This window comes from Gorilla gorilla, chromosome 16 (assembly GCF_029281585.2).
Source record: "Gorilla gorilla gorilla isolate KB3781 chromosome 16, NHGRI_mGorGor1-v2.1_pri, whole genome shotgun sequence".
Lineage (NCBI taxonomy): Eukaryota > Metazoa > Chordata > Mammalia > Primates > Hominidae > Gorilla > Gorilla gorilla.
Genome location: NC_073240.2, coordinates 97,599,628 through 97,618,223, shown reverse-complemented (window position 1 = coordinate 97,618,223; position 18,596 = coordinate 97,599,628). Strand labels below are relative to the sequence as shown.

The 18,596-nt window shown below is 40.3% G+C and overlaps 1 pseudogene; it reads left to right on the top strand.

Annotated features, from left to right (window-relative positions):
- Positions 1-6,864: 6,864 nt before the first annotated feature.
- On the top strand, positions 6,865-17,237 carry LOC109023371 (tubulin alpha chain-like; annotated as a pseudogene).
- Positions 17,238-18,596: the final 1,359 nt, after the last annotated feature.

Sequence of the window (18,596 nt, the reverse complement as noted above, 5' to 3'; positions counted from 1 at the left end):
TGACTCCTAATACACATGCTTTTGGCTGCCTGGTTCTGCTCTGCAAGTCCAGGGATCATATCTATCTTTTCACTGTACCCTGGTGCCTAGCACAATATTTACACTTGGGAGGGGCTCAATAACCTTTGATGACAGTGAAAAAAAGAAGGAAGAGAGGGAGGGAAGGAGGAAGGCAGGAAAAGAGGAACGAAGGGAAGGAAGAAGGTAGAGAAGAAGGGCAGAAAAAGAGATCAGAGTCGGGCACAGTGGTGGCTCAAGCCTGAAATCCCAGCACTTTGGGAGGCCAAGGCAGGTGGATTACCTGAGATCAGGAGTTTGAGACCAGCCCAGACATCATGGCCAAACCCTATCTTTACTAAAAATAAAAATAAAAATAAATAAATAGCCGGGCATCGGGGCAGGCACCTGTAGTCCCAGCTACTTGGGAGGCTGAGGCAAGAGAATCACTTGAACCCGGGAGGCAGAGGTTGCGGTGAGCCAGGATCATGCCACTGCCCTCCAGCTTGGGTGACAGAGCGAGACTGTGTCTCAAAAAAAAAAAAAACCAAAAAAACAAAAAATAAATAAAAGAAAAGAAAAAGATCACTGCAGAGCCATTCCCAATTTGTCATACCCTAAATATGCTATCTCTCACTCTTCCCCTTTTTTGTCTCTCCTCATTCTTCTTCTCACAGAAACTCAAAAATTAAAATAAAATTAAAACCAATCTGTCCGTGTGTACCCCAATTTGGTCTGTATTGTGGGGTTTTTGTTTGTTTTTGTCATTCTACACCCTGCCTCCACAAATTCAAGTATATTTCAAAGCCAATGTACTGGACGAGCATGAAGCAGCAGGTCCCTCTCACACACATCCCAATAAATAAATGACAAGATCTGTTTTATTGAAATATGATTTTTTAATTTAGGGCTTGAAAATCTTACGAAAGTTGTTTTAAGTCATCGAATAATTCTATCTGGACAGTGACATTGCAAAACTAATAAAATGAAAACACTAGAAATATTATTTGGAGGTGCAGGGAGATGAGGCACATTTTGGGGCAAATGTAGAGAAAACGTAGTATTTGGATAGTTAGATGTTTTACTTAGATTTTTGTTTCATTAGCAACTAATGGTTGAGGTGTCTATTTATTTAATGAAGTAGAGGTGTATTTCATTTAATACAAAGAAAGCTTCTCCCCCTCCCCAAGCAATGTAGAAATTGGAACAAAGATACACCAAAGCCCTGTTAGGACATTTTCCACAGGATTAAAAACAAATCCCAAACTGTACAATGCTGTAAGAGAGAGACATTACGCTATGTAAGTGTGACTAGATAAAAATATTTCAAGGACACTTTCCGTTGCTTTGGAAGAATTTCCCTCTTTTGTGCAGAGAAATCAAGAGAATTTAAAAAAAAGAGGGAATATAATACAATAGCATTATAGAAGAGAATAATACACATTCACTTGGATTTGTGTCTTCATCTTTCACTTCTTCACCTTAAGAAATGTAGTGCAGGAGTGGCTGAATTCCAGGGCAGGGCAAGAAATAAAGTGCAGTGTAGATTTGTTCACGACAGGAGATTTCAAAAGTCAGAATTACTAAGCCTGGGCGGAAAAATAAGAGAGATTTACTTAGGCATTAAAGATATGTACTAGGCAGTAAAACTGATAGATCCTTATTACATTGTCCCATAAGAGACTGGGCCACTCAGAGAAGTTAATGCTAAGGAAATTTAAGGCAAGTTATAGGAAATACTTTTTCACTTGGTAGAATTCATGCTGAGGAATTTGCTGCCACCGGCAGCCACAAAATCAATCACTGAGTTGGATTTTTCAAAGGGCCAGGATAACGCAAGACCTACTCTTCTGGTTAGTTGGGAAGGACAGAAGCAATCAATTCGCCTGCTTCTAGGAGATCACAGTTGATTACAAGTGGGGTCAGCAAAAGGATGTCCCCCACACTTGATCAGGATAATTAAAAAGTGTTTGCCCATGCTCACAGGTCCTAGAAGAAGTCTGGAAATAGGATAGGATCAAATGGCCTGATCCAACTTGACAGCTTTTTGACCAGAACAGAGAATTAAGCAACAAACACACACAAATCAATTCCAGCAACAAATTAAAGATGTTCCTCAAATATTTTTTCATAGAAACAATTTTGCTTCTGGTAATAGAAATATTACACAGTGTTTTTGTTTTTAATCTCACTCTCCAACGAGTATTTTCAAAGTGCATCTGCCAAACTTGAAAACAGCTAGCATGCATAACTTTCTTTTCCCCAAAAGAGAGTAGAGTGTAGTTGAAAAGTTGTGACTAAACTACAAATATTGGCAAGGTGATGTTAATTTTGATGTTATGTTGAATGTCAGTAGGACAGTCCTTTGATAAAGTCATCGCAGTTTGAATTCAGCTTTTTTGTTGTTGTTTTTTAGCTATTATCTTTCCCATCTCTTTAACTTTTTTTTCTTTTATGAGACTAGGATAAGGTCGCCAGGACTTCACTTTGTGCTACTGCAAGTGCGTCAAAACCAATATTGTGTCTTTGGCATATTCGAATCCATGAACTTCTGGAAGAGAAACCAAAAAGCCATGTCAGGTATGGCTGGAGCCTGCATTTTCATTTGGGAGCAGAAGCATGTCACATAGTCTTCTAAAAAGAGAAATTTTGCTTTAAAAATGACACAACAAAATAAATGCTGACTGAGTCATGGTAAAAAGTAGTCTTCGAATTTGAATAAAGTGTAGCAGTGCTGCAAAGGCAAAGAAAATGTTTCGTTTTCACTTCTTGAGAATCAGGAAGCGTTACAGACTTTAATGGACAATGACCTGTCTGATTTCATTACCTATGTTAAAGAGAAAGCAAAAGTAAAGATAAGGGGAGTCTGAAATCTCTTCCATGGTAAACCACTATAATTTGCAATAGCTGTTATAATTTGTAGCTTAGAGACATGCTTATTTTGATAAGCATGTTTTAGTGAAACATTGTCCTGACTACTTCACCATGGCTTTCCACCACCCTCCCCACCCCACAAAAAAGAGATGAAAGAGTTGCTCTCTTCATGCAAATGTCAGGGGAGTGCTCTCTAGTTGCCATGGCACTGCGCTGGAAGCTCTGCAGGGCATTCCTGAATCCGCTCACAGGACACCTAACCGCTACAGCCTTTTTCGGGGAGGGGGACTCTCTGGAGCCACACCACCTGGGATCCAGTCCTGGCTCTGCCTCTCATCAGCTGGGTTTCCCTGTGGAAGTCATTTACCTCCCCTCGTCTCAATATCCTCACCTGTAAAATGGGCAGAACAATATTGCCTATATCATAGGATTGTTAGAAGTTTAAATCACTATAAAATAACTAGAATTGTGCCTGACACGTTGTGAAATGCTGAGTCATTGTTGCTTTCATTTAGTCCCCAGAAAGCCCAGTGCTAAAGGAACTTATCTTTCCACTGGGAGACAGAGGAACTGTGGGGTCATTTTCACTTTCATGGACTTGGGGGGTAGGCGTGGGAGAAGTTTTCACTGTTCTACTCTCTCCCTATTTTGGCCCTAACTCCTTATGTCCCTCTCCTGCCAGGTTTCTCCTAGAATTCTGCACGCCATAAACCAGCCAAGTTCACTCCATCCTCACAGCCCTTGCATCTTCTCTTTGGGCCTGGAATAGTTGCCTCTTCCCTCCTCCCAGCAAACTCTGACTTGCTAATCCACAGTCATTGGTCAGCCCTCTGCTTAGATGTCACCATCTCTGAGAAGAGTTCCCACAGTCTGAGTTCGGTGCTCCTCATGCATGTGCTCCCATTCTCCCTATACGTCCATCACCATCCTTCATTGCCTGTTTACTTTTCTGTATCCACCATGAGAGAGCAAGCTCACTTGGCAGGGATTAGGTCTTGCTCTTCCGCTGAGTTTCGTTTCTGACAGGCTGTTCAATGGTCCTGAATGAATGCAAGAATCAACCAAGTTCAACAGGAAAGGCTGCACCTTCCCAGAACATGCTATTTTCATTTGCCTTTACTCTACAAAACCACCAGGGTCTATCCAAATGAAATTGATGTTTTCACCACTACTGTATTCAAAGTCAACATTACAGAAGAACCAGTGTTGGAGGTATATGGAAATAATTGGTTCATCTCTAATAAAACTAACACTGGGAAAAATTCATAATGCACTAAAACTGAGGAAAGTTCAAAACAAAGTAAAATAAGAGAAATGCTTTCATTGGAGCTTACTTAGTCTAAGAAGAAAGACTCAGATGAGTGTTTTTGTTTCACTGTTTTTAACATGGCTATATACTTAATTATTTAATCAAATTGTAGAGTTTACATTTCTCTCTTAGAATATACCAAATACTCTTACTCTTACAATCTTTGGAACATATATAACATATACTTGGCTTTGTGATGGACAATCAGAATGGGGAGAAAAGCTATCAGAAGGCACGCTTAGCAAGGTAAACAACCGATTGGGGCAATTCACCCTTGCCTCCTACCCATGCTTGAAAGATATGGTTAATAGAGGCAGAAGCTTGGCACAGCACAGACGAATGATTCAGTTCTTCATTTCTCTTTGTGAATGCAGGTTGAATCTGGATTTGGACATATACAACAACAATAACATAACTGATATATTCAAGCAGGAGAGATATATGAGGCCCTGCCAAGTGCCATTCATGTGTCATCGAAAGAATTTAATCATCGAAAGAATCCTATGAGGCAAAAAATGATTTAACAATATAGATGAGCAATTTGAGGCTATGTGATTAAGAAATCTGCCTGAGGTCACACAACCAGCAATCAGCAGAACCAGGCTTCAAACCTGGATTCCAGAGTTTTTCCCACTCACTTCTAGCCAACACTGCCACCCTCACCCAAACTCAGGCACCTTGAGAAAAACCTGAGGTCTAGAATCTGAAGACTCACATTAATTATTGCTCGTATCAGCTTGAGTAGTTCACCTCATCTCTCTAGATCTCTATTTCATCACCTATGATATGAGAATAATAATATAATCTGCCCTACCTGCCTTCCAAAGCTTCCGTGATAATAAGTGAGACGGTTTACATGCCAGAAGTTAGGAAACAGGAACGTGTGATACAAATATCGGTTGATAAATTTTATTTAAAAGCACAGTCTGGGCCAGGCACAGTGGTTCATAACTGTAATCCCAGCACTTGGGGAGGCTGAGGAGAAGAGACCGCTTGAGCCCAGGACTTTGAGGCCAGACTGGACAACATGGCAAAACCCTGTCTCTACTAAAAATACAAAAGATTCACTAGGCATGGTGGCACATGCCTGTAGTCCCAGCTACTTGGGAAGCCAAGGTAGGAGGAGCAATGGAAGTCAAAAATGCAGTAAGCCATGATCGCACCATTGTACTCCAACCTGGGTGACAGAAGCGAGACCCTGTCTCACAAAAAAAAAAAAAAAAAAAAAAAAAAAAAGCATAGTCTGTTGGGTTTGTATGAATTTACCTGGTCTGTAGGGAGTATTTTACTTGTGACAGTTGAAAATCTGTTCCATCCAAGCCAAATACGATCAATAGATGATAGTGATGGACTTTGCCCACACAGATTAATGGATGTGATTTGAAGGAGGAAGTGGCTGTCCCATAACCATACACTCCAGGCTTGAGGAAACAGTAATTGCCACCTGTAGAAAAATAGGACACAAAGACAACATTCCCATGCTAAACATAGTTGTGCTTGGAATCAACACTGCTTGCAGATTAAGCAAAGGTGAATCACAGGGATTTCCCGGGAGTTAAAAAATAATCTTATCTAAAGAACAGACCAGCATCTTTACATCCATATATTAATAAATATCCAAATATTTATTTATTTGGAGAACGCTGATCACTGACAAGGTTTTAAAATTTTGTTTTATAGCCTACATAACTTCTCTCCACCAATATATTTTCTGTAAAAAATGCCGCAAAAGATGTTATCTAATCCTACTACATGTGCAAAGGTCTGGGGAAATGTAGTGTTAAAGAGAACGTAACTTGAAAACATTTCATCTATTAGATTTTTCCACCTGTCCTTAGCATCATAACCCTCTTTGCTTTCAGTTAAGCAAAGTCAAGTCACCCTTCACTATAATACTTTATGTTCCCTCCTGCATTTGTTGAGTACTGAAGCATGTAGTTGAGTACTAGAACAGATATCCGTAATTTTTCTCTGTCCAGCATACATTCCCTGTTTATATAGCACTTTGATTTTCCTTTAGGGTACCATTCCCTTTCTCCTTTTTTGGTCCTTCCGTAAGGTTTAAGTAGTGCTAACTCCATCCATTGTTTCCAGCAGTTGGCAGGGGACCTAAGCCCAGCCAATCAGAATGATGGTGATTTTTTTCAAGCCTGGATATGTTATCCAGTCAAGACCTATGGATATCAACTCTGAAATGTTTAATGCAACTATTGAGAAAGAGGCTAAACTAGTAAGATATAATTTGAAATGTTAGCAGCCATCTGCGCTGACATTTGAAGAGAATCTACTAGAGAATGAAGCCAACACAAAGAAAAGCAGAGCCAAGAGATAAAAAATAGTTTCCTATTGTATTTGCATACTTAGCTCTTTCCCTGATCTTTTTCATTATATATGCTAATACATTCTTTTTTAAATTAGGCCAGTCTCTGGTGAGGTTCTATTACTTGCAACTGAAGGCAATCTCACTAATCTAAAATAATTTATCAGTTGTGCAAAATTCACAGTTGTTACATTTGTAGTCTGTCAGGACCCCGATAGCTTCTAAGGAATAGGGAGTAGAAATAGAAAGAAAATATGTAGAGCTGGATTTTCTCCTTTTGTTTCACTTCCTTCTCTGTTCCTGATCATCTCATTATGTTGAGTATTTTATACACAGAGCACATGTAATATAACAACTTCTTTCTGTTGATTATGGCAAGAAGTCCAAGCTGGAGCTCTCCATTTACCCAATCCCACCACACCCCAGGTTTCCACAGCTGCAGCTGAGCCCTACAACTTCATCCTCACCACTCACACCACCCTAGAGCACTCTGATTGTGCTTCATGGTAGACAATGAGGCCATCTGTGACATCATCTGCCATAGAAATCTCAATATTGAGCACCCAACCTACACTAACCTTAACTGCTTTATTAGCCAGATTGTGCCTTCCATCACTGCTTCCTTCAGATTTGATGGAGCCCTGAATATTGATCTGACGGAACCTCAGACCAATCTGGTACCCTATCCCCACATTCACTTCCCTCTGCTCACATAGGCCCCTAATACCTCTGCTGAGAAAGCCTACCGTGAAAGCTTACTACAGCAAAGATCACCAATGCTTGCTTTGAGCCAGTCAATCTGATGGTAAAATCTGAGTCTTACCATGGTAAATACATGGCTTGCTGCCTGTTGTACCATGATGTTGTACCATGAAGTACATGGTAAATACATGTACTTGCTGCCTGATGTACCAGATGTTCCCAAATATGTCAATGCTGGCATTGTCACCCTCAGGACCAACCACAGCATCCACTTTGTGGATTGGTGTCCCACTGGCTTCAAGGTTGGGATCAATTATCAGCCTCCCAATGTGGTACCTGGTGGAGACCTGGCCAAGGTACAGAGAGCTGTGTGTATGCTGAGCAACACCATTGCCATTGCTGAGGCCTGGGCTCACCTGGACCACAAGTCTGACCTCACATATGCCAAGTATGCATTTTTTCACTGGTACATGGGTGAACGGATGGATGAAAGAGTATCTCAAAGTAAAGGCTTTAAGATTTTAAAAAAGGGGAAGAATCTAGAAAAAGCATTCTAGATTAAGAGCCAAATTATGCTCCTTACCCTGCTACTAAAGAGCTGTTGGTGCTTGAAAAAAGTCATCCAACTATTTCTGTTCACACCAAGAAGAAACCTACAATCGAGGAAAAGGGAAGGAAATGGTTGGCTTGTGCTCTAGCATTGGTCTTACAGATCAAAGCTCTGGATTTTTTTTTATAGTGCCAACTTCTATTTTAGATTCAGGGGGTACATGTGCAGGCTTGTTACATGGGTATATTGCATAATGCTGTGGTTTGAGGTATGAATGATCCCATTACCTAGATACTGAGCATAGTACCCAACAGTTAGTTTTTCAACCCCTGTCCCCTTCTCTCCCTCCCGCTTCTAGTAGTACCCAGTGTCTGATGTTGCCATCTTTATGGCCATGAGCACCCAATGTTTAGCTCCCACTTATAAGTGAGAATATTCAGTGTTTGGTTTTCTGTTCTGGCATTAATTCACTTAGGATAAATGCCTCCAGCTGCATCCATGTTGCTGCAAAGGACATGATTTCATTGTTTTTCATGGTTGTGCAAAGCTTTGGATTCTAATCCTAATGTCACCATTGGCTGGCTTTGTGAGCTTGAGCACATTGTGTCATTGTCTTGGGTATCTATAAAATTAAGTCAGTGACAGTGAGCCTGCTTATCTCAGATAAATTATGGTGAAGCAAGAGAGAAAAGACATTTGAAAATGCTTTGAGAAGTTTAAGGTTCTGAGTACATGCACGATATTGTTACTAGTAATAGTAACAGTAAATGTCAAAGTTTCACATTTGTCTGAATAAGAGAGAGAAAATTTCCCTCATCATGGCATTAGAGGATATGGCCTGGAAATCACAGTGAGGTCATTCTTCTTCTACTTTTTTATTTTTATTTTTATTTATTTATTTTTTTAGACAGGATCTCTCTCTGTCACACAGGCGGTAGTGCAGTGGCACAGTCACAACTCACTGCAGCCTCAACCTCCGAGGCTCAAGTGATCCTCCCACCTCCTCCTCCAGTTCTTAAAAATGGAGAAAAACTAACCCTATTCATTTACTTAACAACGTTTTTTGATGCCGAGGACTTTCTACTTTAATAAGGTATAATTTATATTTTTTATATTTAATTTTTATCTTTTTAAAACTGTCTTTATGTTCTGCCTGAAAGAACTTTACCTACCCTATGTTCTTAAAGATAGTCTCTTTTTTACTTCTAGAAATGTATAATTTTTGCTTTTACTTTAGATCTACAGTCAGTTTGAAATTACTGTTTCTTTATGTGAAATATAGGTCCCACAATTTTTACTTGGCTAGTCAGTTGCTCCAGACCGTATACGGCACACACACACAAAATTCATTGAACCACCTTGTGTACTTGGTGAAAATTAACCGACCAGGCTGGGCTCAGTAGCTCACACCTCTAATCCCAGCACTCTGGGAGGCCAAGGCAGGCAGATTACGATGTCAGGAGATTGAGACCATCCTGGCCAGCATGATGAAACCCTGTCTCTACTAAAAATAACAAAAATTAGCCGGACGTGGTGGCAGGCAACTGTAGTCCCAGCTACTCTGGAGGCGGAGGCAAGAGAATCGCTTGAACCCGGGAGGCAGAAGTTGCAGTGAGCCAAGATTGCACCACTGCACTCCAGCCTGGGTGACACAGGGAGGCTCCGTCCCCCACCAAAAAAAAAGGAAATAAAAGAAAAAGAAAATTAACTGACCATGTATTCGTGGATCTATTTCAGAACTCTATTTGTTGCATTAGTCTACTTGTCTAATCCTGCAGATGCAACACTGCTTAATTATTTTATTTTATTTTATTTTATTTTATTTTTGAGACAGGGTATCACTCTGTCACTCAGGCTGGAGTGCAGTGGCATAATCACTCAGGTTCACTGCAGCCTCAAACTCCTTGGCTTGAGTGATCCTCCTGCCTCAGCTTCCTGAGTAGCTGGGACTAGAGGCATGCACTACCATGCCTGGCTAATATTTTTTATTTTTTGTAGAGATGGGGTCTCACTATGTTGCCCAGGCTGGTCTCCAACTCCTGGATTCAAGAGATCCTCCCACTTCAGCCTCCCAAAGTGCTGGGATTACAGGCATGAGCCACTGCACCCAGCCAAGGTCATCTTTTCTATTCGTGTTTAATGATTTATCTATAGCTCTGCAACATGTCTGTGCCATCAGCTCCTACATAGAAAAGAGTAACTACTATACAACAACAACAACAAAAATGACCTGTTACCAAAAGAACTGGGTTCTAGTGCTAGCTCTGCCACTAGCTTCCTTTGTGACCTAGTGTACCAGCTTTCTCTAGCCCTCAGTTTTCTTTATCTACATAATAAAAGGATTAAATTATGTAATGTGGTGGCCATCAAGAATGCTCACCAATGTCTGGCTCTCCTCTTCCTTCCAAGCACACAGAAGACTATAATTTTCATACCCCATTCTAGTTATGCTCAGCCGGGTGACTAGTTCTGGCCAACAGGATATAAGCAGAAGAGACATGTGTTATTTCTGGATATTTCATTGCCCATGAGAGATATTCCAGTGCTCTCTTCCCCTGCTGTGGTCACAAAGTATACCACTAATTTGATTTGGTCCAGTTATTGATAGCATTGCCTCTATCATCTTGGGCCCTTTAGTGGGTATGTGAAATAGAATCACCATGTCAACATGCAATTGACATGTAATGTGACTGAGAAATGAGCCTGAGAAATTGTTTTGTTAAACTATAAATATTTTAGTGCTAAGTTGTTACAGCAGCATAATCTGGCTTATCATAACTAATACAGGTAATTTCTATATTTTCTCTCAATTTTCATATACTGCAATGCTATATATATATGTTTTCTATACTTAAAGAATGAATTTAGAGCAAAAAGAAGCTGCAAATCTCACAGATCTGCTAAGATATTTTTAAAATAAGTTACATGAGAGATGAGTGTAAGGAGAGGCACCATGGAGTTTGTCTGCCACTGTGAGAAGAGGAGGACATTCTACAAGATCTTGTTAAATATGTTTTCTAATTCTTCCCATCAGGACTTTAAAAAATAAATTAAAAGATGTACTCTATATTACCAAGTATCAGAAAATAGATGTCAAATGTGAAAGACACGTGTGCTAATACAAAAATGTGCAGAATGTAAATGTAGGTTTAATATAGACATTGTATTTAATGCATTAGTCATATTTATTTGCAGATGTCATCCAAAGGACTTAAATAATAAGCACACTTTAATAAATCTAGCAAATAACATCATATTCCTAACCATGCTCATCATATCTTTCTTTACCCTCTTTACCAAGGAGTATGTTCAAACTGGCTGATGTAAAATAAATTTCACGTATTCATGCTTTTTGAGGTATTTTGTTTATTTGTTTGTTGTTTGTTTGTGTGTTTGTTTTTGCCAAAAGATGAGAAGACCCATTCAAGGAAATGCCAAATAGATGAGAATAAGAATAATGATGTGTTTGTGGCCAAAGAGCAAGCCAAACGAAAAGGATAATTTGTCCACTTTATCCAAAGGCTTACTTGATTTTATTGAGCCCAAATAAGCCCTAGACCTCTACTCAAATATAAATGGATTCATCTGAAACAAGCTCATTTGCTTGGCAACTTCCAAAGTGCCTCTGCTATGGAAGTATGTGACATGAGTAAGAAAAAAGAAGAAAAGAAAGGAACCAAAATGGTTCCAGTCCCTCTTGTTTTCTTAGCTCCTACCTCACCATGAGTGAGAGATGGACAGAGGAGAAAGGAAGGGAAAAAAATGAACAAAACTGGCTAAGGCAGGAGGATCGCTGGAGCCCCGGAGCTCAAGACCAGCCTGGACAGCCCAGGGTGACCCCATCTCTACAAATAATTTTTTAAAAATTAATTGGGTTTCATGGCACATGCCTATGGCTCCAGCTACTTAGGAGGTTGAGGCAGGAGGATTGCTTGAGCCTAGGAGGTCAAGGCTATAACGAGCCATAATCACACCACTGCCCTCAGGCCTGGATGACAGAGTGAAACCCCGAAAAAAAAAAGGAAGGAAGAAAGAAAGAGAGAGAGAGGAAGGAAGGAAGGAGGGAAGGAGGGAACGAAGGAAGGAAGGAAGGGGAGGGTGAAAGTAGAGGAAGAAATTGGCAAAGTGAGAAGGGTTAGTAAGATAAACAGAAAGAAGGTAAATGCAGAGAGGTTCACAGTTTCAATTATGGTCAAGTTAAGGTGAAGCAGCCAACTAATGAACAAGAAAACATTTCTTGACCCTTTTACTAAATGGCCCTGAAATGTTTTAGTTGAGCTAGTTCTGCAATGGCCCCTATACCTCATCTCTCAGAAGTGTAGGTTAGAGACGTGCAGGAACCACCATTAAGGTCACTTTGGTGCAAGAGGAGCCTCCAAATGGTCTCTTAAGAGAGACCAACCAACGGGCAGAAACACTGTGGGATGGAAGGCCATGTGGAGTGTGAGGACGCAGCACAGAGACTGCCACTGTGTCCATGTTGCCTTTATCCCATCTCACCAAGCTCCTCCTAGAGCAGCTGAGAAGGCCAACAATACTCCAATCATTCCTCCTGACTCTAGATTTTCAGACAATTCCGCTGTACTGATGTTTAGGTAAAAGGAGGGAGGTACACATAAGCAGGAAAGTGTTCTAACAATGTAGGAGACTTGAAAACCTCCGAGCCCAGCCTAGCCAACATGGTGAAACCCTGACTCTACTAAAAATACAAAATTAGCTGGGTGTGGTGGTGCATGCCTGTAATCCCAGCTACTTGGGAGGCTGAGGCAGGAGAATTGCTTCAACCTGGGAGGCAGAGGTTGCAGTGAGCCGAGAACACACCATTGCACTCCAGCCTAGGCGACAGAGTGAGACTCCATCTCAAAAAAAAAAAAAAAAAAAGTAGCTAACTTTTTTTTTCAAGATAGGGTCTCAGTCTGTTACCCAGACTGGAGTGCAGTGGCAGGATCACAGTTCACTGCAGTCTTGACCTTCCAGGCTCAAGTAATTCTCCCACCCCAGCCCCTGAGTAGCTGGGACTACAGGCATGTGCAACTACGCCTAGCTAGTTTTTTGTGTTTTTTATAGAGACAGGATTCTGCCATGTTTCTCAGGCTGCTCTCAAACTCCTGAACTCAAGCAATACTCCCACCCTGGCCTCCCAAAGTGCTGAGATTACAGTCGTGAGCCACCGGCGCCCAGACTTTTTTCTTTTCTTTTTCTTTTTTTTTTTTTTTTTGAGCTAACAATTTTTCAAGTACCTACTACATGCCAGGCAATAAGCTAAACCTTTTGCTTGCTTTGTGTAATTTAAAATCTCTACAACTAGCTAGTCATGGTGGGTGTGCCTCTAGTCCTAGTCACCCAGGAGACTGAGACAGGGGGATCACTTGAGCCCAGGAAGTCTCAAGGCTGCAGTGAGTCATGATCGCACCACTGCACTCCAGCCTGGGTGGGACGGAGCAAGACCCTGTCTCAAAAAAACCCAAAAAACTCTAAATCATAGTGTTACTTGCTCAATTTATAGATGAAGAAAATAAGGTCAAAAGGATTCAGTGAGTTCTACAAATTCTCACAGTTCGTAATGGCAGTGGTAGGATTCTAACCCAGATCACCTGACCCCCAAACCAGCTTTGGCCACACTTCACACTGCACAGACTATGAGTAAGCTACATTTCCCCCAAATTGTTCCCAGTAACTATTGAATGCCTTGCATTATTTACACCCATCCTTATTATTCCTTATTAGTTCAGTGATGGGTCTCATTCTCACCAATGATTACTTTAAGTATGTCAGTATTAAAATAACTTCTCTCCTTTCACTAACCCTTCACCTTTCTTGGTCATCTATATCTAACTAACCCAACAACTGGGTTTTAACCTCTATAGCAGAGAGTCTTTCAGGGAGAAATTCAATAAATATATTTTTATGAAAGCTTGGCAGATACTTAACTGGGCTCACAAGTATTTCATAGTTGAAGAAAGTGGTTCATTGACAAATAGTAGCAGTAATAAATATTTGTTGAATGACTGAATGATTGAATGTTTAATAATTAAAGAGATCCTCTCTCAGAAACACTCTTCTGTTAAGCTACTTTCAAAGAGGCTATACAAATGAGAAAGGTGTAGAAGGACATAAATAAAATTTTTTATTTATTCATTTTAATTTATGCCTTCCACAAATATTTATTAAGCACCTTTTCTAGTCAATACCAGACACTGTACTAATTTCACTCATAGGGTTGTGTACTAGTTGTCTATTGCTATGTAAAAAATTAACTGAAAGTTTGGCAAGTTAAAATAACAAACATTTATTTTCTCCCAGTTTCTGAGGGTCAGAAATCTGACAGTGATGTAGCTGGGTGGTTTCAGTTCAGTCTCTTCGGAGGTTGCAGTCAAGCTGCTGGGTGGAGCAGAGGTCATCTCAAGAGTTGACTGTGGTAGAAGGACCTGGTTCCAAGCTCACTCTCACAGTTGGCAGGCCTCTGTTCCTTGCGGTAATTGGCAGAGACTTCAGTTTCTCACCATGTGGGCCTTTCTGTAAGGCTTCCCAGAGCCAACGATCCAAGACAGGAAGAAAGAGAAAGAGCATACACCCACGCCAGAGCCAGAATGGATTTTTTATTACCCGGCTTTTTATTACCCAGCCTCCAAAGTTGTACAATGTCACTTCCGGGACTTAGGCTCCACCTCTTGAAGTCGGGAGAATCAGGCAGTTAGTGGATACAATTTTAAAACTACCAAGAAGAAGCAGGCCCAGTGGCTCATGCCTGTAATCCCAGCACTTTGGGAGGCCTAGGCAGGAGGCTTATTTGATGCCAACAGTTTGAGACCAACTCGGGCAATGTAGTAACACCTCGTCTCTTAAAAATTTAAAAATGGCTGGGCACAGTGGCTCACGACTGTAATCCCAGCACCTCAGGAGGCTGAGGCGGGTGGATCGCCTGAGGTTGGGAGTTCAAGATCAGCCTGACCAACATGGAGAAACACCGTCTCTATTAAAAATACAAAATTAGCCGGGCGTGGTGGGGCATGCCTGTAATCCTAGCTACTCAGGAGGCTGAGACAGGAGAATTGCTTGAACCCAGGAGGCGGAGGTTGCAGTGAGCTGAGATCGCACCATTCCACTCCAGCCTGGGCAACAAGTGCGAAACTCCATCTCAGAAAAAAAAAAAAAAATTAAAAAATTAGTCGGACACACCGCATTGCCAAGACAATCCTAAGCCAAAAGAACAAAGCTGGAGGCATGACACTACCTGACTTCAAACTATACAAGGCTACAGTAACCAAAACCGCATGGTACTGGTACCAAAACAGAAATATAGACCAATGAAACAGAACAGAGCCTCAGAAATAATACCACACATCTACAACCATCTGATCTTTGACAAACCTGAGAAAAACAAGAAATGGGGAAAGGATTCCCTATTTAACAAATGGTCCTGGGAAAACCGGCTAGCCATATGGAGAAAGCTGAAACTGGATCCCTTCCTTACACCTTATACAAAAATTAATTCAAGATGGATTAAAGACTTAAATGTTAGACCTAAAACCATAAAAACCCTAGAAGAAAACCTAGGCAATACCATTCAGGACATAGGCATGGGCAAGGACTTCATGACTAAAACACCAAAAGCAATGGCAACAAAGCCAAAATTGACAAACGGGATCTAATTAAACTAAAGAGCTTCTGCACAGCAAAAGAAACTACCATCAGAGTGAACAGGCAACCTACAGGATGGGAGAAAATTTTTACAATCTATCCATCTGACAAAGGGCAAATATCCAGAATCTGCAATGAACTCAAACAAATTTACAAGAAAAAAATCAAACAACCCCATCAAAAAGTGGGTGAAGTATATGAACAGACACTTCTCAAAAGAAGACATTTATGCAGCCAACAGACACATGAAAAAATGCTCATCATCACTGGCCATCAGAGAAATGCAAATAAAAACCACAATGAGATACCATCTCATACCAGTTAGAATGGTGATCATTAAAAAGTCAGGAAACAACAGGTGCTGGAGAGGATGTGGAGAAATAGGAAAACTTTTACACTGTTGGTGGGACTGTAAACTAGTTCAGCCATTGTGGAAGACAGTGTGGCGATTCCTCAAGGATCTGAAACTAGAAATACCATTTGACCCAGCCATCCCATTACTGGGTATATACCCAAAGGATTATAAATCATGCTGCTATAAAGACACATGCACACATATGTTTATTGCAGCACTATTCACAATAGCAAAGACTTGGAACCAACCCAAATGTCCATCAATGATAGACTGGATTAAGAAAATGTGGCACATATACACCATGGAATACTATGCAGCCATAAAAAAGGATGAGTTCATGTCCTTTGTAGGGACATGGATGAAGCTGGAAACCATCATTCTGAGCAAACTATCTCAAAGACAGAAAACCAAACACTGCATGTTCTCACTCATAGGAATTGAACAATGAGAACACTTGGACACAAGATGGGGAATATCACACATGGGATAGCATTAGGAGATATACCTAATGTAAATGACGAGTTAATGGGTGCAGGACACCAACATGGCACCTGTATACATATGTAACAAACCTGCACATTGTGCACATGTACCCTATAACTTAAAGTATAATAAAAAAATTAAAAATTTAGTTGGGCACAGTGGCATATACCTGTAGTCCTAGCTACTTGGGAGGATCTCTTGAGCCCAGGACTTCCAGGTTGAAGTGAGCTATGATCGTACCACTGCACTCCAGCCTGGGTGACACAGTGAGACTCTGTCTCCAAAAATTAATTATAAAAAAAAACTACGGAGGGGAAGTTGATTAGAAGGGGAAACTGTTAAATTTTATTCATATACTTTTAAATATCTTAACCAATTATAATTGTAACCTAATTTTCCATTAATAGACAATATATAGCCATATACTTAGGATGAGAAAGGAGATAATTAGACATGGGTCAGGGGTGGGGTTGATCTTCCTCTCCTTTCTCACTGTCTCCACAGAAGACCAAGAAAGCTTCCATCTCTCATGGAGATCTTTGTTATCTTTTGATAAGAGATGCTATTTTCCATTCCTATGTCAAGGTATTGCATAGACACAAAATTCCAGCAAGGTTGCAAACCTCAGTAGTGCAGAGAGAGTGGAGGAAACTCAAGACAATACAGAAAAGGCCATCAAAATGATTATCAGGGAACCTAGAAACTGCCATATAAATGTATTTCCCAATGAATTTTAACATCCAAATTCATTTAACTTTTAATGGTCTGACTATATTTTGACCTGCTGAACTGTTTCACAGATTCAAATTTTCATCATTGTCCTTCACATCAAATAATGAATTCTGAAGCAGAATTTCCATCTGTCAGTTTAGAGAATGCAGCATCTCATCTCTGTATTGAAATCAAGTCCCTCTCACCTTTCAACAGCCAAAGAACCACTTCATCGTCAGCAATGTGGAAAGCCACAAATCAATTAAACTTACCTCGCGTTTATGAGTACCCATGAATTGCACTTACAATGGTTGTACAAAAGGGTATGGTAGTGCCGGCTTCTCAACGAAGGCTCCCAAGTCAGGTAAGGGCACATCTGGGGTCAGTGATACTTTCCCTATTTGTCCTGTCTGTGACTCAAGCAGAGTTCTTCAGTTTTTTTCTGGGGCCCACTGCCACATCAACATTGCAATATTCCTTGTCACTGTATTTAAATCTAAGAAGAAAACCGCATGCAGGTTTTTGAAGAGCCACATGTGGCTAAGAAAGCCTCAGGTTGGAATGCGGCCCTGTAATCCCCTCACAGGGGTGGAGAGGAAACAGCTCCAGAGAGGGTTCCAAATACACACCAATGCCCCTTCGAGCTACGTTTTGCATTTCGTTTTCTGCTTTAAAATCTCTATTGGCTTCACATCTGAGAAGGCTTAAGAACATAATTTATTCCATATAAGGTTCCCCGTAATTTATGCTCAGTAAATTGGCAACATAGGAAGAATTTTTTCATTGACTACCATGGAAGATTATTAAAGGCCATCTTGTGCAAGCAAAGACAGTTCAAGCAGCCATACGTCACACAAAAGGAAATTTCCTAGCATCCTGTGTTTTAAATGAAAATAATTTATATCTTTTGAATTTATAAATGTATAATTTTAGTTTTTACGCAATTGCCCATTCACACAAAATTCTTCTCTAGACAGTCCAACTCCAGGATACACTTCACCTTTTATAGTCCCTCTTCCTCAAAACCGGGTAAATCCAAGAAAACCTGAGGTCTATAATTCACTCTACTTCTGTATTTTTTTTTCAGTTTTAGATTTATGCCAAGATAATAGCTCACTGTCCTAAAATGCTGGCTTTCTTGACAGGTAAATATTAACTCTTTGTTCTCAGCTTTGTCTTTCTCAGCAAGTGATAGAATAGTACCAGCTCTTCCATTAGTTTGTCCCTTGATGAAAAACAGATTGAATTTGTGTGCACAAGGCCAAATTCTATGGTTGCAAAGTAGGAACTGTGTTCCATTATTCAGGTACAAACTCACAAACATCTAGATATTTATAGTTTTTATTCCAATGATTAATGAATGTTTCATTTTCCTCTCTTTTTGTTTTTGTATTCAATAAATACAGCTGTGGGTTGAAGGATGTTATTTGTAATTATTCCATAATGAAATAATAGGACTTCTGTCCTTATTATTTCTTAGGAATATTTGCATTGAGAGTATTAAATTGATGTATTTGTTGTAATAATTATTTAGATTCCTAGATATAGGCATCTGTGCATGAACATAATTCTCCAAAGTGGCAGAGGGTATTATATTGGCTTCATATTAGAATCATGAAAGTGAAGTTGTCAGCTGGGCACAGTGGCTCATGCT